Source organism: Periplaneta americana, chromosome 6 (assembly GCF_040183065.1).
Source record: "Periplaneta americana isolate PAMFEO1 chromosome 6, P.americana_PAMFEO1_priV1, whole genome shotgun sequence".
Taxonomy (NCBI): Eukaryota; Metazoa; Arthropoda; class Insecta; order Blattodea; family Blattidae; genus Periplaneta; species Periplaneta americana.
In genome coordinates, this window is record NC_091122.1 from 38,693,377 (window position 1) to 38,719,584 (window position 26,208).

General features: G+C 36.2%; 2 protein-coding genes across 3 annotated transcripts in view; one reads left to right on the forward strand and one right to left on the reverse strand.

Moving 5' to 3' along the window:
* LOC138701230 (rabankyrin-5) overlaps positions 1–26,208 on the forward strand; it is a 256,644-nt gene that overhangs the window by 33,339 nt on the left and 197,097 nt on the right. The gene's annotated exons all lie outside the window — the stretch shown is intronic.
* Positions 1–26,208, reverse strand: part of LOC138701231 (uncharacterized) — a 158,503-nt gene that overhangs the window by 13,969 nt on the left and 118,326 nt on the right. The window lies entirely within an intron of this gene.

Below are 26,208 nucleotides of genomic sequence, written 5' to 3' on the forward strand. Positions count from 1 at the left end.
TTAAGTTTTCTGTATTAAATTTTATCTTCTTATTTATTTTATTCGCCTTTAGTTCGTGTGAAATTGGAAAATAAATTGTATTTTAGCCAATACTAGGCCCTAATATTTTAATATTAAAATAATAAATAGAGAACAGTATCACAACATGAACATTTCTCATTTGTTATGCAAATACATTTCATTCTTCTTTTGATTTCACAGTAAATCAACTATTATTACATTCGTAGTGGAAAAGTACTTATTGCCCAGAATATTGTATGCAATTTTTGGGGGACAAGGTAGAAGTAGAGTTGCCAGATGTCCCAATATGGCGGGACATTCCCGATTTTGAGAAAATTTTCCCGTGTCCCGCTCATACCCGTTGTGGGACGCGGATTGGGATATTGAAAATATTACCCATTCCTAAGGGGAATTGAAATTGTGCATGACGCGAAACAAATTCACCACTCAGCGTATTCAGATTGAGGGGTATGCAGATTTAAGAGAGTATTGCCTACCGCTTTAAATTTGTATTTTGATATTTATATGTTAATCTAAATGTTACTTAACAAAAATGTATTTTTTTAAATATTAAATTGTCACATTAAATTCCACTATATTGTAAATTATAACAAATATAATGGTAAATATTCATTAAAATTCTGAAAAAGTAATTATTTAATTATCCTATACATACATAGGCTACTCTGTGTTAATACACTATTATTAAGTCGCTTGTATATCAGCTGCATTAAAATGTCCTACTTTCATATTTTTAAAATCTGGCAACTCTAAGTAGCACTGAGTTAGAATTCTCCAAATACAGTACTGTAATTTTCACTGCACTTCTCACAGTATTACTCTGTTGTCATATTATCAATTAAATTATCTCGCGTCATTTAAAAGGATTACTAAGTAAAGATGAGTCCATATCAAAATTTCTCAGTGCTTAGTTTTGATACCTGTTTTAGAGCTTTGATAGTTCATACTACAACCACAGTCTAGTACATACAGTCAGGAAGCTTGAAGTGATTTTTTTTTTTTAATTTCTCGCGATACAATGCTCCAAGTGGTTAGCAACTGAGAGTGCTAGGAACAATAGATTGTGCGATATTAGCGATCCTAGTGGCTAGCAACTAAAGTTCAACTGTCATTGGATGCATATTCCCTACGTATTGAGCTTCGTGACTGTATGTACTAGACTGTGCTACAACTTTAATAAAATTCGATAGTCGTTACCGTCCTACAACTTTAATAAAATTCAGTGTGTTTGTTTGAGATTTTATTTATTACAGTTTTCTCAATTCTCTCGGGTAATCCCATATTAGGATTAACGTCCACACATGTGGAGTAACGGTTAGCGCGTCTGGCGGCGAAACCAGGTGGCCCGGGTTCGATTCCCGGTCGGGGCAAGTTACCTGGTTGAGGTTTTTTCCGGTGTTTTCCCTCAACCCAATATGAGCAAGTGCTGGGTAACCCCGGACTCATTTCACCGGCATTATCACCATCTCATTCAGACGCTAAATAACCAAAGATGTTGATAAAGCGTCGTAAAATAACCTACTAAAAAGATAGGATTAACGAAGACACTTTAACAATAGCACTTGCAACTGTTTGCGGCAGCAGGTCATCTGCACTTATTAAAACTTTACTCTTATATTCTGCGCATCGTCAGTTACGTCTCATTTAAGAACCATGTAAGGAATTCCTAGGTTTATATAAAATATTTTAATCACTGTCATAGCTCAGGTAATAGCACGTTTTCCTGCTGGTCCGGAGTTGCACTCGGGCGTGGGTTCGATTCCCGCTTGGGCTGATTATCTGGTTAGGTGTTTTCCGAGATATTCCCTAATCATATAGCGAATGTCAGGTAATCTGTGTCGAATCCATGATCTTTTCTCGCCATACATGTCGCTGTCACCAATTCCATTGACGCTAAATAACCCAGTAATTGATACAGCGTCGGGAAATAATCATTTTCGGTTGTTTCCTAGTATCCGGTATTCGTCACATAAGTAGTTTTTTGTGCAAATTACGCTTTCAGGAATAACTCCATGTAAAGTTAATTTGAATAATTTCGAGGGAAAAATTGTTCCGGGGCCGGGTATCGAACCCGGGACCTTTGGTTAAACGTACCAACGCTCTCCCACTGAGCTACCCGGGAACTCTACCCGACACCGATCCAATTTTTCCCTCTATATCCACAGACCTCAAAGTGGACTGACAACAGTCAAGCAACCAACATTTGAGTGCACACTGACTCTGTGTGACTTTAAATTGTGGTTTTCTGTTACGTACAGTACGTGTATTATGCAAATTACGCTTTCAGGAATAACTCCCTGTAAAGTTAATTTGAATAATTTCGAGGGAAAAATTGTTCCGGGGCCGGGTATCGAACCCGGGACCTTTGGTTAAACGTACCAACGCTCTCCCACTGAGCTACCCTGGAACTCTACCCGACACCGATCCAATTTTTCCCTCTATATCCACAGACCTCAAAGTGGGCTGACAACAGTCAAGCAACCAACATTTGAGTGCACACTGACTCTGTGTGACTTTAAATTGTGGTTTTCTGTTTTTTTCTGTTTTTTTTTTTTTTTGTGTTTGTAGTTCTTTCCTGAAAAAAAAATTAATAGTTACTAGATGTGATTTTAGTCAGTTTGTAATATATTTTTGGTCCAGGGAAAATACACATCTCTTATGAATATACAACAGTGGCTGACTTAACAGCTTATGTAACGAGTACCGGGAACTAGGAAACTTCCCTATTTTTTCTCGAACACATTTTGTCCCCAGTTTACAAGTAAAAAATATGGATGCGCGGCTAATTCGAAATAACATTGGCAACATTGCCCAATTTTTCCTCTCGCACAGTTCCTAAGGTGATAGCACATGTTATTATCTTCCCGCGCGATTATTTCAATTCTTAACATTGTTAAATGGCGTTTGGTTTAGAAGTACGTTACAGACTCAAGTTCAAGTGCGTCTTATATTTTCAATGGATTCGTGATGCGTGGACACCCATATCGCTCCCTCAAAAAGAGATTAAAAAAGTTTAACATCTTCATTCAACTGGACGGAACAGAGGATGATCATGTATGGAGAAGTGAGTGAAGACGAATGCCCGGTCGACGACGTTGGTGATGAAAACAGCGCAGAATGAAGAAGTTAATAGTAATGACAGATATTTATTATAATGCAAAATAAAGATAGTTATTTACTGACGCGTGCTATTAATATTGTAGGATATCGTATATACGGCCGATTAAGCAAGATAACTGACAAGCATGCAGTGCGTGCGCATAGGAAGGGTTTGAAATGCGTCCTGTTCCAAGATAAAATGTATTGTTAACTGAACTGTATTTGTGTTTGTTTTTAATTTATCGTGAATACATTTGTTGAAGTTTAATTTTTGTATATTTTTTCTTTTCCTCCTTTTCAAAAGTGGGGTTCGCGGATTATTCGAGGGCGCGGGTTATTCGAGAAAATAGGTATATAAAATATTTTTCTGGAACCAGACGCTGTCCGAGGGTGGACTTAGACAAATTCACATTACAGAAGATTTGTAATTTTTGATATCTAAGACTGTATTGTCTGTATAAAGGGCCCAAATTTTCTCGGACGAGGTGGAAGTGGTGGCGGCGACAGCGGCAGCTGAGGCTGTAATGGTGACGACAGTAGGAATTATTCCATCTTCCTCTCTTTCATCCTCTTTTTACTACTTAACATCTTCTTCATTGACGTCACTCGTCACCACCATAGCAAGTTGATGGTTTTGTTTACTTGATTGGTTCACGGTTGAATATCACTGCCTTTTCCACTGGTTTAAAATCAATTTTCCATTTTGGTGTGTTTTTGTTTAGGTTGTCATGCAACTGAATTCTTCTTTATTACAGTTTCGTTCACTGCACTATTTCGGAGGATAATTCGTAGCTTTCATTTTTCTTGTAATATTTAGTGTATATCATTTCCCGTTTCAGTTTTCATGTTGCTAGTACATTCTGTAATTTCCCGAGCTCTAGGTGATACAATACCTCCACAGAAAATAAACTAGTGATAAAATGTTAAGTTTTATTGCCTGCTTGGCGTTTAACTTGCGCTCGTGCGTAAATAATTTTCTGTTGAGTAGGGCCTGTTTACGTGCGTTAACATTCCTCTGTTGAAATGCAGATGAAGAGATACTGTATGTCACAAAGCTGTACTTGTTTGCTTCACCCCTACTGAATTCCATGTTAACACATCAGCATGCCGTGTTTGAGATATCCAGCTTTAACTTCTGCCTTTACTCATGGCTAAGTTTCAGCGTAGCACTGAGAACAGTAGTATTTCATGACTTTCTCCAATTTTTATACCCGCAGAAATTAGTGGACTATAACTTTTATTTCGTTAATATAACATTGATGGTATTATATTTCGTTCTGTGAATGAAAAGCCAATTTCTCCACTTCATTTGCTCTGATTTTCCTTCTGGATTAGTGTTACTTTTTGGTAGCCTAGTTTTATTGTGTCCAGTTAATGTTAACATTAAACTTAGTTTAGAGACATGTTGCACCGTGATTTTACTTACGTCCTGTATCATGTAAGGAATTTTCTCATTTTTTCTAGTTTTAAATTCCATAGAGCACCACTAAGAATTAGCCAGCAAAGCCATCTTCGCCAAAAAGTGGAAACTGCAGATGGGCCTGCTCTTCGAGAAATTTGCGTACAGCATGAATTAGTCGTAGGTCATAAGGTCCTTTTATCTTCTTCTTCTGACCTGACAAGTGTTAGGCCACAAGGCCTGTTACGGTCTCACATAAAATTTTCACGCCATCTCTTAGCAGGACGACCCACAGATCTTTGGCCATGTGGTACATAATTATAAATTGCCTTTGGGAGTCTACTATTACTCATTCTTTCCTAATGATGTTTCCAATTAGACTGATATTGAACAGTGTAGTCGAAAACTGGTTGACTTTTTAGTTCCTTTAAAATTTCACAATTGAGGGGTTTGCCGGAAAAAAGGGCGTATACGTCAATATGGCGAATTGAGATACATGCAATCTAAGATTTTAAAACGCACCTGAATAAAATGTTATACACGCACGCAGCCCTGTCCTGCAGGTATGTACAGTACAGTCAAAACAAAATTTAGCTACTATAATTATTCACTACATTTTAAACCGTTTTCCCGAAGAAGGGCGTATAGGTCTATCCGCCTTTCTTCCGGCAAAGCCCTCAGTTTCTTTTCATATCCCATTTAGTATAGACCGCTGTTCTTCGCATGAATCGCATTTCACAAGCCGTTATTCTGCTTTCCTCAGTGTCCATGCTTCGCTGCCATAGCTGAGCATCGGTCGTGCTAATGTATTGTAGAGATGTATGCGGGTGTGTTTCTGAACCAAGGATGGTTTCATCACACTATTTATAATGCCCATAGCTCTTGTGTATTTATTAATTTTCTGTGATATGTCCAATTCTTCAAAAGTGGAAAGATTGTAACCTAAATATGAGAAACTATTACATCTTTCTAATATTTTATTATCGAGACAAATTTTACTTTGTATTGGGTATTTCCCACAGAATGCCATAAGGTCCTTTTATTTGCCCACAAACTTAGAATTCCAAAGCTTTACTTCATTCGCGAAGATATTTATATACTTGCTTTAGATTAATTTTTTTAAATGAAAAAATCTATCACACACAGTAAGTAGGCACGGGGAAATTGGCATTTTCTCACCAGATGCTTGAAATTTATTATAGCCATAGTGCACTATATTTTTATTCAATCTGCCTGTCAATAGTGAGGTTATACAGAGCTAAAGAAATGGATGACCATAATGTAACATAGAGAGATTGGATATTACCACAGTCTAGTATATGCAGTTACGAAGCTCAATACGTAGTAAATATGCATCCATAGATAGTTGCTAACCACTAGGATCGCTAATATCGCCTCATTACAGACCAGCGGCGGCCCGTCCTTATGTGCTACAGTGCTACAGCACAATGATAATTTTTGCTTAAATAATGTATTTGCATTGCCATAGTATTTAATCTGTCATTTGACAATTTCCCGTGGTTATGTTCATGACGCGTTATAAAGTGTTTAGTCTTCGCTCTTCGTTCTTTGGTGCCTCAGGGGGTTCGTTGTGCTACTCAGAACTTACATGAGAATGTAGATAATTATTGCGCATGTGCGAAGCTGAAATCACTGCTCTGATTGGCTATTTTTACGCGGGGAAGTGCTGTAGTCAGCTTCAGCACAACACAGCTTGGAGATTGCGAAAGTAAAGCGTAACGAAAGAATGCTTGTTTGTGGAAGAACTCGGAACTATGTACAATGTATTTGGTAATTCAAGTGTCCGACTGCTGCTGCCATCTACCAGTTTTTTTAGGTTCCTCCTGAATCAGTCAGCAAGCGACGGAAAATGGAATCCGAAAATTGAAGCCAAGGAAGTATGTGACCGTATAATTCAGGAAACTACTCATCGTTTCCAGTCTTTAAGCTACCTAGACGCAACAAAACTGTTAAACAGCAAATTTTTTGCATAATTTTCCTGAACGCGAACTTGAAGTTGCTGTCAACAGCTATACTGTACTGAACAAAAGAATGTTAAAGACATAACTTGGGGTTCTATATGGAAGACTCGACTTCCGAAATATAGATGGAGCTGTTCAATTGTTACAATACATAGCCTCCAACAATTCACAGGATCCATTCTGTGAAGTAACGAAGTTAAATATTTTTGGTACAACACTAATGACCACTGCTGAGCCAGAAAGATGATTTTTAAGGAACACTATGTCCCAGGATCGCCTCACTGTTCTTACAATACTGTCAATAGAAAAGAGTATAATGTCCAAGATGGAGGGTTTAACGTTTAACACTAGAGTAATTCGTCACTAGGCGAGTCTCAAATTAAGATAAATACATGTAAGTGTATACAGTAGGCCGATATAGAGATTGTAGCACACTCATTATTTTGACCACCAGCCGCTACTGTTACAGACAATGCGAAATAGTACCGGCACAGTCAATTGTTCTTAGCACCCTCACAACTAAAGCTTCGTGACTGTATATACTAGACTGTGATATTACAAAGAAAACAAAAGTAGTCCATTTCGTAACAGATCTCAAACAAGCATGGTGTTTGACATCGAAGTCTAGCCCTTTTGATGAAAAGCTGTCAGATAATAGTTATTTTAAATGGTTCACAATTAGCGTCAAACATGTTTTTGTTTCTAGTTATTTTATCAGGATTTCATTTCTTGTTACATGATACGACTTCAACACTGGCGTATTTTGTCTACTGAAGCGAGACTAGTTTTTGCATCTAACTCTCATTTGTCAGAACATGACTGGATTCTTGCCAGTCCTCCCTGTTTAACATTGGAGGTCATCATCATTTAATAACGCTGATCAGTGTCATGTGTAACACATATAAACAGTGACCATATATCGCATAGGCTATGTGCTGCATGTTACAAAACCATGCAGCCTGTTCACATTTTCTTTCCTATTGCACCTTGAGATTATGCATGGAATCTACATGGAAATTTTTTTTTTTTTTTTTTTAATTCAATGTCAAATAATGTTGTATAGCTTTATTAGTTACGGCATGTGCCTTAGTCATGAATGGCATGATATTAATTCAAATTGAAAAATGTGCTTGTTCATGTCATGTAGAAGTTAAGCAAATAATTTTCTTCATTTTTAATTCAAATTTACGGTTTTCTGCTTTGCTTACTCTTTATAAGGACCATTTTATTTTAAGAAAATGTAGTCTAATATGACAGAATGTTGGAACTTCTGATATTGGTGATAAATTACGTGCAGTTAAGAATCCCATTTGACTATTTTTCACTATGTAGGTAGGTATATATCGGGGTTGATCATCTGCTGGCAATATTTAATAAAACATCTAACTGCAGAGATTTGTATATACTTATTTCCGAATGTAATAATTTAATTTTTACTTAGAACCAGCGCTTTTTTTCAGCCGGAACGGTCCGGTTCCGGTAAACTTTTTGCCATTACAAATTCCAACGAGATAGATTTTATAAGCTAAATTGAAAATTAAAATTGCCGCCACTGCCGAGTCCAAGAGTTTACATTTTCTCATTAATATTATCGTTGGTGCAAAAGTAACTCATGCAATGTAGTGCTGCCATCTTCCGTTATTGATCCTGAAACTATAGCTCGAAATCGCAAAATTTCCGTTATGCTTAAAATCGATAAGCTCTGTTTGGAACTTATTGTAATTTAAGGTATGTATGCCTAATATTTTTAAACCCTCGTTTTTGTTGTATAATGTGATCGAGTGATAGAATTCCGGTAAACTTTTTTCCAGAAAAAAAAAAAGCACTGCTTAGAACTACATCCTTCTCACTATATAAGGGTGAATGTAACTTGGGAATTTACCCTCACATAAAAATGCAACCCTCTCTCCTTGTCGGCCTCTTGCTCTCCTTATATTCCCCTTGTTCTCCTTGTATTATCCTTGTTTTCTTTTTACTCTCTGTGTTCTCCTTATATTCTCCTTGTATTCTCGTTATCCTTGTCCTTCCTTTGTTTCTCTTGCCTTCACTTTGTCTAAAAATATGTAATAATAATAATAATAATAATAATAATAATAATAATAATAATAGCGTAACAAAAATGGATTACAGGGGTTCCCTCTGTCGCACTATAGGTTGAAAGGGGTTCCTCGGTGGAAAAAGTTTGAGAAACCCTGAATTAAAATATATGGAACGAATTACTCTTGTGAGTCTAATTTTATTTAACCAGTAGTTCAGACTGTAGTTTATGATAGTGACTTTGATATACGTAAAATAGGTATATTCATTTTATAACTATTTCTTTAAGAAATACATAAGCGCCTAAAGGTCGCTAAAAATGATGTAAGATAGGCATGTTGACATTTTTCGAATATATCATTAAACGTTATTCTGAGAAGAAGGTATTTTTAGTTTGTGCTGTATTTATTTAATTATTTACATCAGTAGAGTTGCTTACATAATTTTAAAATGTTGTATAAGGGAAGTAACGCTATAACCCACTTTAAAAAATACGTGTATAAATAATGAACCTGGCCTTATTTATCAGCTTGGCCCAGTTGCGTGCTTCAAATTGCATAGACTGACGTCATCCACGAAATGCACGAAGATTTGGGACCATTCACTTCTGAGGTCATGAACCTTCAGTTTCTAATATTTTGGTGCAGTGCACAAATGTAAGAAGGTGAAGTGTTTCCGTTATACTCGTGCGACAGGAGAACTAGGCCAACTCCTGCAGCAACCGCGAGGCTGTGCTTGGATACAAGAATTAAAAAGAGTTCACTGACCGCCAGTAGGTTACTTCAGTTGTCAACAGCCGGTTTATCCAATCCAAGTATTCTGGGTCGCATCTCGAGAATTGCCGTTATTGTCTCCCGACCAGGAAGGAGAGGAAGATATTGAATCAAATGACAAACCCGTTAGGTAGTAAGCGATTGGGTTTTCGTTTCAGAGAGTAGATCTCAAGCTATGTTCTCAAGATCATTAAAGATTTTACGCTCGACCATGCCGAAATGTAGTAATTATACACCTGGTAGCAGTCCTTTAATGAATGTCATTAAAGTACACCTACTCATTAAAGTACAGGTGTTCAGCCAATGACAACTCAGCTTACAGGTGTTCAGCCAATGACAAGTCAGCTTTGTACCGTTATAAAACCGCAAGTATCGATTATCCTCGAATATGCAATCGAAAGAGAATTAGCGAAAAGTCACGGAGGCTGGAAATCCAAAACTGTCGCCGAAGGTTATGTTCTGTTACTATAATAATTAGCGTTAATTGTAAATAATATTCAAATAAATTCAATTTGTCATCTCGTTTTTCAATGTCGAATTCAATAATCAAGGTTATATCAAGTTTAACGGGATTACATCAAGGTCAATGACATTATTGTTCCTAGGAAAAAATACTTTCGCGTCTGCGCAAATCTCACAATTCACGACCTAGAACAAGGTCACTTCCGATCTTGTCAGATACAAATAAAATGTATACATCTGAATAATTTCAAGTTAGAAATATGGTCGAGCATAAAAAGTCGTATGAAACTCGCCTATAATGGTAATTAAGAAGCTCGTATGAAAATTATGAAACTCGCTTGCTCTCGTTTCATAAACATCCATACTCGCGTCTTAATTACTATCATTATAGGCTCGTTGCATAATGTACTATTATTAATTTGTCCTACAGAATAATATCTGTAATATTGACAATTAATATTTGAGGAGAAAAATTCGCTCCGGCCCCGGGGATCTTTAATGATCTCATAGCTAGCAGTGCATATTTCTGTACAGATTACTGTGCGCTTAACTGCGGAATCCTGGCCAAACAAGTCACTCAGTTGAGTGCGCCCCTAGTATAATGGCAGTTGACTTGGACATAAAATGTCAACGTACATGCCTAACTTGGAGTCAGGCCACAAAGGGAAACACTAAAGGAGGAAGGTTCGATCCGGTGCTGTGGATTGAATTCGGCGTAGCTCAGTAGTCAGAGCGCTTGGTACATAGAACCAAGGACCCGGGTTCGATCCCCGGTGCCGGAGCGAATTTTTCTCCTCAAATATTAATTATCTATGTTCTGAAGGTTTTTACGGATTATAGATTAGGAATTTTTTTAACCACAGGCGAAAACTAAGTGATTTCAAGCTGTGTGAGGATTTAACCAAAGATTGTGACTTCAGAATTCAGAGTTTGAAATTAGGGATGGCTGTTCTACCTTGACTTTTGCGTCGTTTCCAAGTTCTTGCAGGAAACTATCATAAACGTTTTACATCATGTCGTGCGAAAACCACCAATTAAAACTGAGAAAAAAAATGGGGCATTGATCTTCGTTGGTTTTGTACTGCTGCCGCAATTTTGTTCTCTTGCAGAATTTTCTTCCAGCTCATAGTATGGGCATAGCAACCACAAACTTGTGCAAAGTTTTGCGATGGAAAATTAAAAATGGAAATTCCAGTAGCCTATGTTGGATTTTGAAATATTATTTCGAGAAGATTGTTACTGTTTTTCCCCCTGCTCATTGATTTTGATCATATCTCTTTCGACCCTTGATATTTTAGCTGTTGAGAAACCCTGATTCTTAATCAAAGAAATTGAAAGTTCACCTAAATAATTATTATGTATTGATTATATTTAATTACTCAAATTTGAATTTGGTAAGAAACGTCGTTAGGAAATGTAGAAATACTAATAAATTATATTACGGTTATGAAAAATTGCAGTAAACAATTTTTTCTAGTATTTACAGATCAATGGACTTGCATTTACTTGGATTAAGTTTTAATTCAGTTGTGTTTTATTACGTCTTTCTTTCTTTCTTTCTTTCTTTCTTTCTTTCTTTCTTTCTTTCTTTCTTTCTTTCTTTCTTTCTTTCTTTCTTTCTTTCGTTCTTTTCGTATAAACCAGCTGTAATCCACTCACCCGTTTCATGTAGTCTATTTGATTGCGTTGTGTGTAACTTGATGTGATAGGTCCTATAATTATTTCAGTAAAAATTTATTGTATGATTCCTGAGGCTGGGATAAGGGACCAATGTGGCATTTGCGTTTCACATAAAGCATGCATATTCTCTGGGTAGACTATTTGTCAAAACGTATAAAACCATATGTGTATATAAATTGAATTATCTGAAATATTTATGAAGAGCAACTCTTGCTGCCTGCTAAAATATCCTCAATTCTGAGAATAAGGAATATTTCAGTTAGCATTGAACTTTAGAAAAACTTGCAAAGATAGAATGATGTCTGTATACTTATATTCGTCCCACGCCGTGGCGTCGTGGTCTAAAGCATCCTGCCTAGGACTCGCGTTACGGAATGCGCGCTGGTTCGAGTCCTCATGGGGGAAGACATTTTCTCATGAAATTTGGCCAGTGTATGGGACCGGTGCCCACCCAACATCGTGATGCATTTGGGAAGCTACGATAGGTAGCGAAATCCGGTTGTGAATACCAACTATAACGGCTGGGGGATCATCGTGCTAACCACACAATACCTCCATTCTGGTTGGAAGATCGTTCACCTCTGCTTCGGCATGTGGGCGTGAGGCCAGCGGCCGGCTGGTCGGCCTAGGCCCTTCACGGGCTGTAGCGCCACGGATTATTATTTATACTTATATCCATGATTGAATAATCAAGACTACTATTTAGTAGTCAACATGTACACATATTAATTTGAGAAAAATTCGTTCCGACACCGGGAATCGAACCCCGTCTAAAATGCAGGTAGTAGGGCATTGACGATATAATGAGAAGAGTTCGGCCGGCGCCGTGGATCGTGTTCCGGAATAGCTCAGTTGGAAAGAGCGCTCAGCGCGCAGAGCTGAGAGGTCCCGCGTTCGATTCCCGGTGCCGGAACGAATTTTTCTCAAATTAATAGGTATATAGAGTGATGGGTTTTTCTTTCCTTTGGGAAAAAACATAGTTTGTTGTATTCCATTTTATCCATAGAAGTCTAAGAACGTGTTTATGAAAACAGGAATGGAATTTTAGCATTTATACAGTTAAGCCTTCGTGCAAGTATATCGTTGATGCATTTAGGTGGGACAGACCTTCGATTGATAATGCGTTTTATTCGCTGCTGTCATTGTAGTACAAGTTGATTTAACAACCCACGTTTCTTCTTCACTCATCAAGGGCATCACGGCTTGAATGTCTAAGCGATTCTCGCACATCTGTAGAGGTTTCAATTGTCACGTTGCCAGGCAGACACAATGACCACATTGGTGTCAGTCTTGTGTTTTCATTAAGTGAATACGAGCCGTCAGAACTGGATCGTGGACAGAGAACCAAAACCTTGCATTTCCTGCTCTGGAGTTGGTATTTGGCGAGACTGTACTATAAATTAGCAATTGAATTGAAATCCTTTAACCAATATTTTCTGGTTTAATGCCGTCAGTACGCCTTAAACATATATTCCGATTGCAAATCAAGCTTTCAGGTATAACTCCCTGTAACGTTGATTTGAATAATTTCGAGGGAAAAATTGTTCCGGGGCCGGGTATCGAACCCGGGATCTTTGGTTTAACGTACCAACGCTCTACCAACTGAGCTACCCGGGAACTCTACCAGACACCGATCGTTGGTACGTTAAACCAAAGGTCCCGGGTTCGATGCCCGGCCCCGGAACAATTTTTCCCTTGAAATTATTCATATATTCCGGTTGTTTTCGTTGTGTATCAAGTCGCTGTTGCTTGTGAATATTTGTACAGTAGTGGCAAAAAAAACGGGACCGACCCTTGTAGCTGATTTCAGAGTCTTGTTCACTCCAGAGCACGATAAACTAGTAACTAAGACTTTCGTGGTTCGAATCCTGCCTGGGAAGGAAACTTTTTTTTGTTCCTTATTCAGATTTATTCCCAGTACTTTTCGATAGCTGGTAAAATTCATGTTCTGTGAATAATAAGTTAATTAAGTAGTAAAATCAAACACCTTGCTATAATAAGACCGGACAGCTGTATACTAGCAGCATTGGCGTGAGTGCGAAATATCGCTGACCTGACATCTAGCGGAGAGGGATGGAATTACGTCCACATATACAAATATTAACATAGCGAGATTCGGACTATTGTTTAAAACGTGAGTTACTAATGTGGAATTATATATGAAACACTTAAGAAATGTTGAATAATATTTAATGTAAAATTATTATCTTATATCAAAGCTGCATATTATGAGAAATATTGCATACTTCATATTACTTTCCGAAATTAATTGTTACATATGTTTTCTTTGATTTACCGAGACAAAATCAATCTGATATTAGGAATGAATTTACAGTAATGTTTTATATACGCATTGCTGACAACTGCAAAGATAAAATTCATTGTAATCTGATGCTTGTAATAATTAGTAAAGGCATGTGGACAACAATAAAACTTAATTTGATAAAACCTTAAAATCCAATACATTTTAACTTCTATTCATTTATTAGGTCTAAATAAAAAAACTAATTTGTATTTTTCTATCAACACAAAGCCGAAGGAATTAGGTCTACTAAAGAATGTTGTTGACTCACGTTTTATGAATTGTCGGAAATCGAAAGTACGATTTGGAGCAATTTGTAATGCTGCAATTGTCACAATTATAAACAGCACACATACACCTTGACATTTTAACACAGCACTAATTAATAAAAATATTAACTAGCCCAGCAACAATATACATTGCAGTTGATTACAGCTTGTTTCGCGAGTATCACCACACCGGCAGGTAGGTAGCAGCACTAGTGTCGTTCGCACGCAAAACTGCTAGCTGTCCGGTATTATTATAGTAAGGTATTTGGTAAAATATCGCTGCAATCGAAAATTATTGGGAATAAATTTGAATAAGGAACAAAAAAAAAAAAAAAAAAAAATTCCTTCCCAGGCAGGATTCGAACCACGAAAGTCTTAGTTACCAGTCTATCGTGTGCTCTGGAGTGAACAAGGCTCTGAAATCAGCTACAAGGGTCGGTCCGGTTTTTTTTTTGCCGCTACTGTACAGTTTTTTAATCTCATCATGTTATAATCAAAAGAACTTTGTAATCTTAGCAGTCCATTTCGTCTCTTTTCTGATTTGTTTGTTCAGTCTCACATATTTACTAGTATTGTCGAGAATTATTTTAGAACATTCACAGAAATATGTTTAAAGCGGAACTTTGAGCCGAACCAACAGTTAAGAGCGAAAAAAATTAAAGCCAACCCTAACGAAAAATTATTTTGAAAGTGTTATATACCATTCTTACGTAGATAGCTCACCATGTTTCATTAATGTAAACGATTTTCCAATCTCACTGCAGACAAATGAAGCACAATTGTTTGAGTAAACACTGTTGCTGTGTGTAGGATCAAGTAAACATTGCCTTTGTTAAATAAACTTACATAAATCATCTGTTCGATTCGATGAACAGGTGGAAACTTGGTGTTAAAATCGTTTTAAGTTTACTATTACAGTAAGCGAAATGTTGAAGTAATGTACGAAGTAAGGAAAAAGATATTTTCTCTCGATAATTGTGTGTTATGTTTCTTATGTAAACCACTGTCTGTGCCTGGAAATTTAATTGTACGTCGTTGTTAGTAGTGTCTTAATTTTAACATGAGGCGAAAGAAAGAATAAATAGCTGGAATAACGGAATATAAAACATTTGGAAACAATCTGAAAGAATTACATGAGGTAGTACTCTGAAATTAATAAATTGTTATGGATTCTTTGGAAGGAGACGTAGGCCTATTGAAAGACCAACGAAAATATGGCTTCAACAACAGATTAAGACAACATAAGACAATTTTAAGTTTCAATTTCATGTGACCGAAATAGGCACAAGAGACCTAATCCTCGTAGAGGTTACGACAGCCGTGGCGAAAATGTAATTGTGCGCCGAGCCACTGTGTAACCTGCAACGTGCATAGCACCTATGGAGGGAGGCGGACACCCGAAGGGGAAGTGAAGCATCTGACTTATTAACGGATTTTCATTTTCCTTACGTCAAGCACTTAAATATAATTTTATACAGTACAAGGCTACAAGCTAATGTTTAGTACGTGTAACGAAGAAAGAAATGAAGAATGAAACATAGGACACAATATCACAACCTAAAATTAACTGTCTTCAGAATGTCTCTGCGACAGAGTTTCAAACTCAGGACTTATGTCACTTACTGCCAATCGTAGTTGATCACGAAGGGATTTGTCTGTCAGTCGCTATCTAAATTTGTTTTTTACTATTTTCATTGTTGAAAATAATTTTTCACAAACGTAAGTTGTAGCGAACATAGCTTCAACAGAGGAAGCGAAAGAACGAAGGTTCAAATATTTATTTTTTGCCAAAGATTTCAAAAGTTCAACATTTGTCAAGTCCTTACATCTAGCTTTCATTTAACATCACATTGTAAATAAGTGAATTTAAATTGAAGATCTAACCGCATTATTCGTACATCTGCTGAAAAAGGATCGACGTACAGCGATGATGATGATGATGATGATAATAATAATAATAATAATAATAATAATAACAACACTTAACCTTTTAATGTTTTATCAGTAACATGTAGTAACTTATAATGCCGTTTTATGTTATACAACCGTTTTCCTAGTAATATTTGTGAATAAATTATAGCCTACATTTAATATTCTCATCATATTGGCAGCAAAAAATGCATCCTCCCATCCTACTTGAAACTTTCGTTTTTATAGAGGTACATGGTTTCGAAAGAGACATTGCGACGATACGCCACTCGCAGGTCAGAGACAAATATACATGGAACGGAGTTTGACTCCAGTGAGTGAGAGGATGTGGGTTGGGGGAGGTAGGAAGCAAGTGAAATACCTAGCTATCATTGCGAGCCATAATGTGCTCGTGAGTCGCATTTTCGCCACGGCTGGGTTACGGCGTTAATGATGATGATTATGATGTGGTGTCACAGTAAAAGGAAAGTAATGAAACATAACATGCCGAGTCATGCCTTTGTTAAACTAATTCTGAGTAACATAACTCTATTGATGGATGCTAGCAATTTTTTTAAACAGAAAAGTTCGATTTGACCCAGTATTTTATCAATTCATTTTAAACATACGTATGTCGTGCAAACATCAAATTTATACATTATAGTCTAGTTTTCATATTTCTGAGCATACGGAATTTCATTTCAAACAATTTCATGATATCTTGTGATAAACTTTGCGCTGACCTTTCGCGTGTGTGGTGGTAATATATCATGACGCTTCCTGAATTCCGGCACATCGGAGTTAACGTGATTGGTACAAAACGTTACCATGATTAATAATATATGTGCTCCTTCAAAACATGTGATCGTATGAACTGATTACATGTACTACATAATTAGCATGTATGCTTGTCTGTGCTTGCGGGAATGTATAAATGCGTATAACACTACATTCGATTTCTGGATGATATTTTCAGTTTTATGAGTCTTCGTAGTTAAGGTATGTAAAGCGTTAAATGGACACCATATTACTGAGGCGTATGGGCTTACGAATTTCTAGAGAGCTGATTACAAAGAAAGGAACGTAATTACATTTTATACATACAGTAGACTCAACAATATAAGCATGGTAACAGTCATTTCAAACCGTTAATCAATCATTTGATTTGTACACATGATTTTTTAAATATGTTAGACATAAAATTGTAATATATATATATATATATATATATATATATATATATATATATATATATATATATATATATATATTCTACAGCCATCATATTGTAAATTTATGTATTCGATATTGTTTGATCAAGTGCCTGATGATGGCCAAGGGCGAAAACGTTATTAAGTTGTCCTTAACATTCAATGAATATTTACATTTGTAAGTGTTGTTGATGTTCTTTAAACTATGATAAGTCATTTAGACTGAATACCAAAATAAACATTATATTATATTACATTCAATAATATAAAATACAAGGACTCTATGAACACCTGTGACTTGTTCACTATTTAGTTTTTGTCTTAAACTTATCAATTCCCACCAAGCCAAATATGTATATGGTATGTTACGAACAGTACAGCTGTTTCTTATTGATGCTGACAGTGTTAATTTATTTACAAGTATGTGAAGAAGAAAGTGTCAGTAATTATATGAGCCCTTGAGAGCAAAAGTGATTTAAGTCAAAATTGGATAATGAGGTTTAAAGTAAAAATTATGTAAAATACAGCGCAAAGTAGCAATTAATATGTCGTTCGTGCTATCCACTGACTACTAATAGTTTAAATAAAGTGAATATTAATTGCTACTTTGCGCTGTATTTTACATAATGTTTACTTCAACCCTCATTACCCATTCTTGACTTACACCGCTTCTGCTCTGAACGGCTCATATATGTCAGGGACACTGTTATGGTGTTCATGCATTGTATTCATTTGTTTCTTATTAACATTTTTGCTTTATAGGAAGTTCATAGTTCATTTCAGTGACCGATACGATCTTCGGAATATTACAGAAGAATATCTCGAACTGTATCATACTTATCAATATTGAATATCTGTTAGTTAGTCGTCGTCTTGAAGTGACCTTTCAGTAAACGGGCGTTACCATAGTAACATGTTTTGGAATCATAGTATTGAGAGTTTGATATACTTTTTTTCTTGCGTGACTTGCATGCATTAGTACGTCGTTTGGTCCAATATTAACCTAATTAAAATAGGAAGTTAAAATTACTGCTTCTGAGTGACCTCGGATGTCACGAGTCTGTAAAAGAGTCGTTGAACCGAGCGGCGACTTCTTGTTCCAGAGTTCGGGTTTCGATTCCACAACTGTCTAGTATATACAGTCACGAAGGTTGAGTTGTGAGGGTGCTAGGAACAATAGACTGTGCCGGTAATGTCTGTAATGAGGCGATATTAGCGATCCTAGTGGTTAGCAACTATCTATGGATGCATATTTATTACGTATTGAGCTTCGTGACTGTATATACTAGACTGTGATTAAACCTCGGACTTCTTGCGTCTTCAGATCTCTCCTACGTTGAAAAAACCGATGCACAATCAGTATTAGGTTTTATGCATCCTTCATTATATTTTTTGTGAATGTGATTTATAACCAACTTCAGAAACATTTTGTGAAAAAGGAATGTGTTAATTGCTTTCAAGTAAATGTGAAGCTGTAAATTAATAATAAATCAGCAACATGATTTGCTTCAAATGGAAAGGAGAAAGGGAAAAGAAAGTTAGAACCAAATTCATAGACATTCTTAGCGCGGGCTTCCGGTGGATGATCAGCAAACTAACGTTTTTCGTATTCATAAACCAGTGTTAGCGATATATGATATGAATCCTGTACAAGTATCCAGTCGATAGCCGGGGCTAGTTTAGCACGCTCGTAGCGCGGGCTAGCGAAATGTCTATGAATAGCACCCTTTGTGTTACAGAATTTAGCTTAATTTTCTCTGTTGCTTAAATGTTCAATAATAGTACATTATACAACGCGCCTATAATGGTAGTAATTAAGACGCGAGCATGTTTGTTTATGAAACGAGCGCAAAGTATTGATTTTTTTCGAGGCCGAATGCCATTGACCTTGATATAACATAGAGAATAAGATGAACATTAGTCTTAATATAACCTGGAAATTGTTTTAGAATTGAAAAACGAGATGACAAATTGAATTTATGTGAATATTATTTACAATTAACGCTAATTATTATAGTAACAGAACATAACCTTCTGCGACAGTATTGGATTTCCAGCCTCCGTGACTTTTCGCTAATTGTCTTTCGATTGCATATCCGAGAATAATCGATACTTGCGGTTTTATAATGGTACAAATGTGATTTGTCATTGGCTGAGCACCTGAACTTTAATGAATAGGTGTACTTTAATGAGGTGCATTAAAGGGCTACTACCAGGTGTATAATTACTACAGTTCGGCATGGTCGAGCATAACATCTATTGAAATGGCGAGTGCGGATGAAGACGGATTACTTAAAGTAATGGGTTTTAATTTGAAAAATTATGTAGCCTGTGCATATGTCTATCTAATTTTGTTTTAGATTTTGTCGACTGTTGACTGACTGAAACAACAAGTTTGTCTTATTTTGATTGAAGTAGTCCGCAAGCCATTCCTTCCTCAAGGTTTGGCAGTAAGTTGTCGAGCTTTTAACTTGTAACGCGATGTTTGAGTCTCAAGAAATGGAGCATTGTTTCCATTACAATGTTGATGCCTTAAACTGGGAAAATGTGTGCTGTTTGGAAACTCTCCTTACGCCACGGCCATGTTGCGCGACCTCAGGCGATGGCCTACGTTGACCTAGTGATGCGCCTTCATCGCGTGTTCGCAGAACACAGGAATTTTTTCGGACATTAATTAATTTTCAGAATTGATATATGCAGCGAGAAGTTTAAGAGGAGCATGTCGGCAGAATTCTCATTTTATCCCACAATAACTCGTGTAACTAAATTAGGATTTCTGTTCAAACGAAGTACTCTTTCTTTTACAATGCTTGATTCAAATTTGTAGTCTGTGATGTACAGTAATGGCAAAAAAACCGGACCGACCCTTGTAGCTGATTTCAGAGCCTTGTTCACTTCAGAGCACGATAGACTGGTAACTAAGACTTTCGTGGTTCGAATCCTGCCTGGGAAGGAAACTTTTTTTTGTTCCTTATTCAAATTCATTCCCAATACCTTTCCATTGCTGGTAAAATTCATGTTCTGGGAATAATAAGTTAATTAAATAGTAAACTATCGCGCAGTCGATATAATATGTAACTTAATTCTTTGTCTTTACAGTAGTTTTGGACGTTTTAGGCCTATTCAATACTCGAAAATGGTGTAGGCTTAAAAGAATATGAAGCAAATGTGATTTTGTCTTCTTATTTTAAGTTTTATGCTACTGGGGCTTTCCACGCAGTACTAGCCAATTATATGTGAAAATAGAACCATACTACATTTTAGTTTCAATTTAAATTTTAATCCAGTTAATATTTAGGTTATAAATTCCTTAGAACCGGGATTTCAGATAGTTAATGTTGGTAGTAGTTATGAACAAATGATAAACTACAGTACTAGCCAATTATATGTGAAAATAGAACCATACTACATTTTAGTTTCAATTTAAATTTTAATCCAGTTAATATTTAGGTTATAAATTCCTTAGAACCGGGATTTCAGATAGTTAATGTTGGTAGTAGTTATGAACAAATGATAAACTACAGTACTAGCCAATTATATGTGAAAATAGAACCATACTACATTTTAGTTTCAATTTAAATTTTAATCCAGTTAATATTTAGGTTATAAATTCCTTAGAACCGGGATTTCAGATAGTTAATGTTGGTAGTAGTTATGAACAAATGATAAACTACAGTACTAGCCAATTATATGTGAAAATAGAACCATGCTACATTTTAGTTTCAATTTAAATTTTAATCCAGTTAATATTTAGGTTATAAATTCCTTAGAACCGGGATTTCAGATAGTTAATGTTGGTAGTAGTTATGAACAAATGATAAACTACAGTACTAGCCAATTATATGTGAAAATAGAACCATACTACATTTTAGTTTCAATTTAAATTTTAATCCAGTTAATATTTAGGTTATAAATTCCTTAGAACCGGGATTTCAGATAGTTAATGTTGGTAGTAGTTATGAACAAATGATAAACTACAGTACTAGCCAATTATATGTGAAAATAGAACCATACTACATTTTAGTTTCAATTTAAATTTTAATCCAGTTAATATTTAGGTTATAAATTCCTTAGAACCGGGATTTCAGATAGTTAATGTTGGTAGTAGTTATGAACAAATGATAAACTACAACATAAACGCTCGATTTGTGCTAATTATTTGGGCAATATCATTCTGGTACCTAAAAATCCGCTCCCTATTAAATACTAAGCAATGCTAGCATTTTAAACGCACACGTATTCTGTAAATTAATAAATATAACAATACTTTAGCTGAGAAAAAAAGAACGTGACTTACTGCAATTCAATAAAAATATTAATCCCGATGTTCATTTCTTTCTAATATCGACTGTTTACAAGAATAAAAATAGATTCTTAGCTGCATTGCCATATATAAAACCCACGAACTTTGATTTCTTCTCAAGCCGCGTCTCGACTTCGTTTTAGAAATCGCATAAGGATTCAGACCTCGTTCGCAGTTTAAAAACCGAGGCTTGCAACCACAATTTAGTTCGTGTTTTAGAAATCGACTCTTAGTCACTCGTAATGAGTGCACCTCTGTACATAGTGTATTGGACATTGTGCCATTGTCACATATTCTATGACACAGTACATGAGAGTAGGCCACCTAAGGGAAAACTGATATGTAGAACTTAAACTGAGAGGGATTCAATCCGGAATCGGGGCTGGAATCCTGTGTGGCTTAGTGGATAAAGCGTCAGCACGTAGAGCTGAAAAAACCCGGGTTCGAGTCCCGGTGTCGGAGACAATTTTTCTCTGTTCTACCCATCCTTCATCATTCGCCTTACAGTCGGGCAAACCTCTGAAAAAAATCCAACGCGGTAATCAGTCCAAGCGGAAATCGAACCCGCGCCCAAGCGCAACTCCGGATCTACAGGCAAGGACCTTCGACTACGCTGGTGGCTAGAATGGTCTTGACCTAATTGGAGGTCAAGAGCGAGCTTTCGTGCTCCACTATATTATTACTACGCTCCACTACTCGCATGTATGCACAGTATATGTTAACATTTTTCATAAACCGATTCCAATTAACGACGACACTGCTTAAATAATGCTGAGTAACAAAGTTTTAATGAGCTATAAAATGGAATGTTGCAGATATAGGGCAAGATTAAGACTGCAAGTAGATTCAACGTGCCTGTCAGCAAAATAATACGGAATGAATGACATCAAATATTCCGGATGTTTTAAATACCAAACAACTATGCGCAGTATCGCAAAAAGTGAACTCTTATTGCTTTCAAGATTAGGAATGGGATCGCGAGAGACTGTCGAAAGCAAGATTATTTCAGACTATCCCAAGGTCTTTGACTTGATGGTATTGCCGCGTGCGCCGTCAACATTTCGCCGAAGACATGCTGACTAATGTCTCCACTCCACACAAAGATTTTTAACTTGTGGAGCATGATGATTATGATGAAGCATTACATCAACACATTCTCTAAGCTTGCTGGTACTTCCTCAGACTCCCACGACCATTAAAGGGGACGCTATTCACACAACATGACAAATTCGACCTCATAGCTTTTCTCTTGGCATTGTCCTTATATTATCATAGTCTTTCCCAGACTTCTCAGCTCGGAATTTAATTTTTTCCGTTTGTGATTGAAGATGATGAGCAGGGAAAGGATTTATATGTAAATACATATTTACTTATAAAGCTAATATAATTTATATTTTGCATTATCTTTATGTTTCACAATGTGTAGGGTTGAAAAATCCTACTTTTATTTTCCATATTTTTCCATATTTTAGAGTTTAGTACATATTTTCGTTAATTTCCATATATTTTCCATATTTCATATAAAACAGTCCATATTATATTAGGTTTAACAATAAAACAAAACAAAATTCCATTAACTTTTAAAAATACATTTCAACAATAGAGATTTAAACACATGTTCAGTAATCCCTTTAACATCAGAGTTATTTGAAAATTAGCAGTCCTATCAACAATGGGAAAGTAAGTTACAAAACTGTATTAATTTAATTTAAAATTTTTAACAGACTTCAGTTGTGCAGCTCAACAGTTAAATGCCAGTCAGAGTACACATAGGTTCAGTTTTGTAAATCATACTATAAAGACGGTAAATATGCCAAAAGTACGTCGTTCAGTCAATTTAAAATCAAAACTAACAAGTTACATTTCAGAATTTAAAGAAGATGGTTTATCAACTGACAATAAAATATTATTTTGTAATTTGTGTCAGTGTGCAGTATCATCTACACAAAAGTTCCTGGTGCAACAACACATTACAACTAGTAAACATCAGGCCAACAAACAACTAAATTCCAAGCAGAGACAATTGTTTTTAACACAACCAACAACATCGAATGTAAGATCTGAGTTTAACATCGACCTGTGCCGTTCTCTCATCTCTGCTGATATTCCTCTCTACAAACTAAAGAATAAGGTCTTCAGGGAATTCCTTGAAAAATATACTCAACATACAATCCCGGATGAGTCAACACTTAGGAAGACGTATGCTCCATCCATCTACGATGAGACAATACAGAAGATAAGAGATGAAATTAAAGATAGTTCAATTTGGGTTTCCATTGATGAGACTCCCGACAAAGAAGGTAGACTTGTTGGTAATGTAGTTATCGGTTTGTTAAGTGAACAGTATTCTGAACGAATTCTTTTACATTGTGATGTTCTAGAAAAGTGCAATAACAAAACTATAGTTAAACTGTTCAACGAAGCTATGGGTATCCTGTGGCCAAAGGGTATTATGTACGATAATGTGTTATTCTTTATTAGCGATGCTGCCCCTTATATGGTCAAAGCTGGACAAGCATTATCTGTTGTATATCCTAAATTGACTCATTTTACTTGTGTGGCGCATGCATTTCATCGTGTGGCAGAAGTGGTCAGAGACAATTTCCCTAAAGTAGATTTGTTGATTTCATCAGTGAAAAAAGTATTTCTCAAAGCTCCCAGTAGAGTTAACGTGTTGAAAGAAATGTACCCTGAAATTCCATTGCCACCAAAGCCAATTTTAACTAGATGGGGTACATGGCTAGAAGCAGTTGAATATTATGCCGAACATATAGACTCTATTAACAATGTTCTCCTTGCATTGGACTCTGAAGATGCAGTCTCAATTGATACTGCGAAAACAGTTACCTGTGACATAAGTGTGAAGAATGACTTAGCTCACATTCAGCATACATTTTCATGCATCATAAAAACGCTCAAAAGTCTCCAAAATAGGCACCTTTCACTATCTGAAAGTTTTGAAATTATAAATAGTACTGTGGAACAACTGAATCGTGGTAGAGGTAAAGTTGCAGATGCAGTAAGAGCTAAGGTGGACACTGTACTTTCAAAAAACCCTGGATATGAAGAACTACAAAAGGTTGTTGCTGTGATGAGTGGTGAATCAACAGTGAAGATTAACTTGGACTTATCCCCAGCAGACATTGTGAAATTGAATTATGTACCAGTTACTTCTTGTGACGTCGAACGCTCTTTTAGTCAGTATAAATCTATCCTCAGAGACAATAGAAGAAGATTCACTTTTCAGCACTTGAAAGAAATGTTTGTAACCTATTGTTATGGTAACAGACAATAAAAATTGTGTTTTGTTGAAACTACATTGGAAGATAAGGTACGTCCATTATATTTTTTGTTTAGTTTGATTAAAATGTACCAATATTTAACGTACATAGTCATTTTTTTATAATTTTAAGTCCATATTTAATTCCATATTTTGGTAAAAATCCATATTTAATTCCATATTTTGGTAAAAATAACTACATATATATTTACATATTTCATATATTTTTAGTCCATATAAATCCGTTCCCTGATGATGAGACACATGGTTACGAATTGTGATACATATTCAACGCTCAAGTCGCATTTTCTATTGGCGTGAGGAAGTCCATTCTAATGAGCACAGACCGGAGCTTTGGCAGAATGCCTTTTTAAATGTGTTAAATCTATCGTCATGTTGAAAGTAAATGTGTACGAATTATAAAGGGTGCGTCAGAAAGAACGGATGGATTTCAAACTATCGATATGCAGCGAGGTGAGGGATATAGTGAGGGGGACCACGACTGTTGGGTCAGCCAGAGAATGCAGTTTCAGTTGAGAATATGGTGTTGGTCTGGTGTACAACGTGCTTTCATCGTAGAGATATTTTTGAAAAATGAAGAGACTATGATCGCCACTCAGGACTCATTTCGACATCGGACGTCACGCTAGGATTCCAACTCGGAATACAATTTTGCGGTGGGTGGCTTCATTTCGTATCACAGGTTCAACATTAAAGAAGAAATCACCTGAATGAACACGGAGCGCGTGTACACCTGCAAATGTGGGGACAAGACACTTGGTTTTCCAGCCACCTCAAAGATCAGCCCGCAAACATGCTATTGCACTGAGATTGTCCGAGGCTACGGTAAGATCTCGCGCCCTGCGACTTCTTTCTTTGGGACCATTTGAAGGCGTAAGTTTGTAAACATCGATCACATATACTGGATGAACTGAAGACGGCGATTCGTGAAGAAATCGTGGCAATTGCACCAGCTATGACTGTGAAAGTGATGGCGAACTTCAGAAAAAGCCTCGATGCCTGTATTGAAAGCCAAGGACATCATATGGATTATGTTGTTTTCCATAAATAAACTGTATGTATTGGTGAATATGTTGATAACAATAAATTTTTGATTTGACGAATCCTTACAATTTTCTTGCCATGTGAAATCCATCCGTTCTTTCTGACGCACTCTGTACCTTTGTGATTGAAATGTCACAGTTTTATGTTGCCCTTTTCTGCTTTTTTAAATATAAATGCCTAATTTACAAAATAAATGCTTTTTTTTGCATTTATTTGAATATTTATCTATTTTTTGAATCACAATATTGTGAAACCCTACATGTCCATTTTTTACGAAATTGAGTTATACCATATAATATGATTTCGTATTCGAAACATGTAGACTCATGATATTATGAATAGAAACCCCACATATTCCCATCAACATTCATTTTAGCTAAAATGTTAAGAAAAAATTATTCGAGCACAAATCTAGGA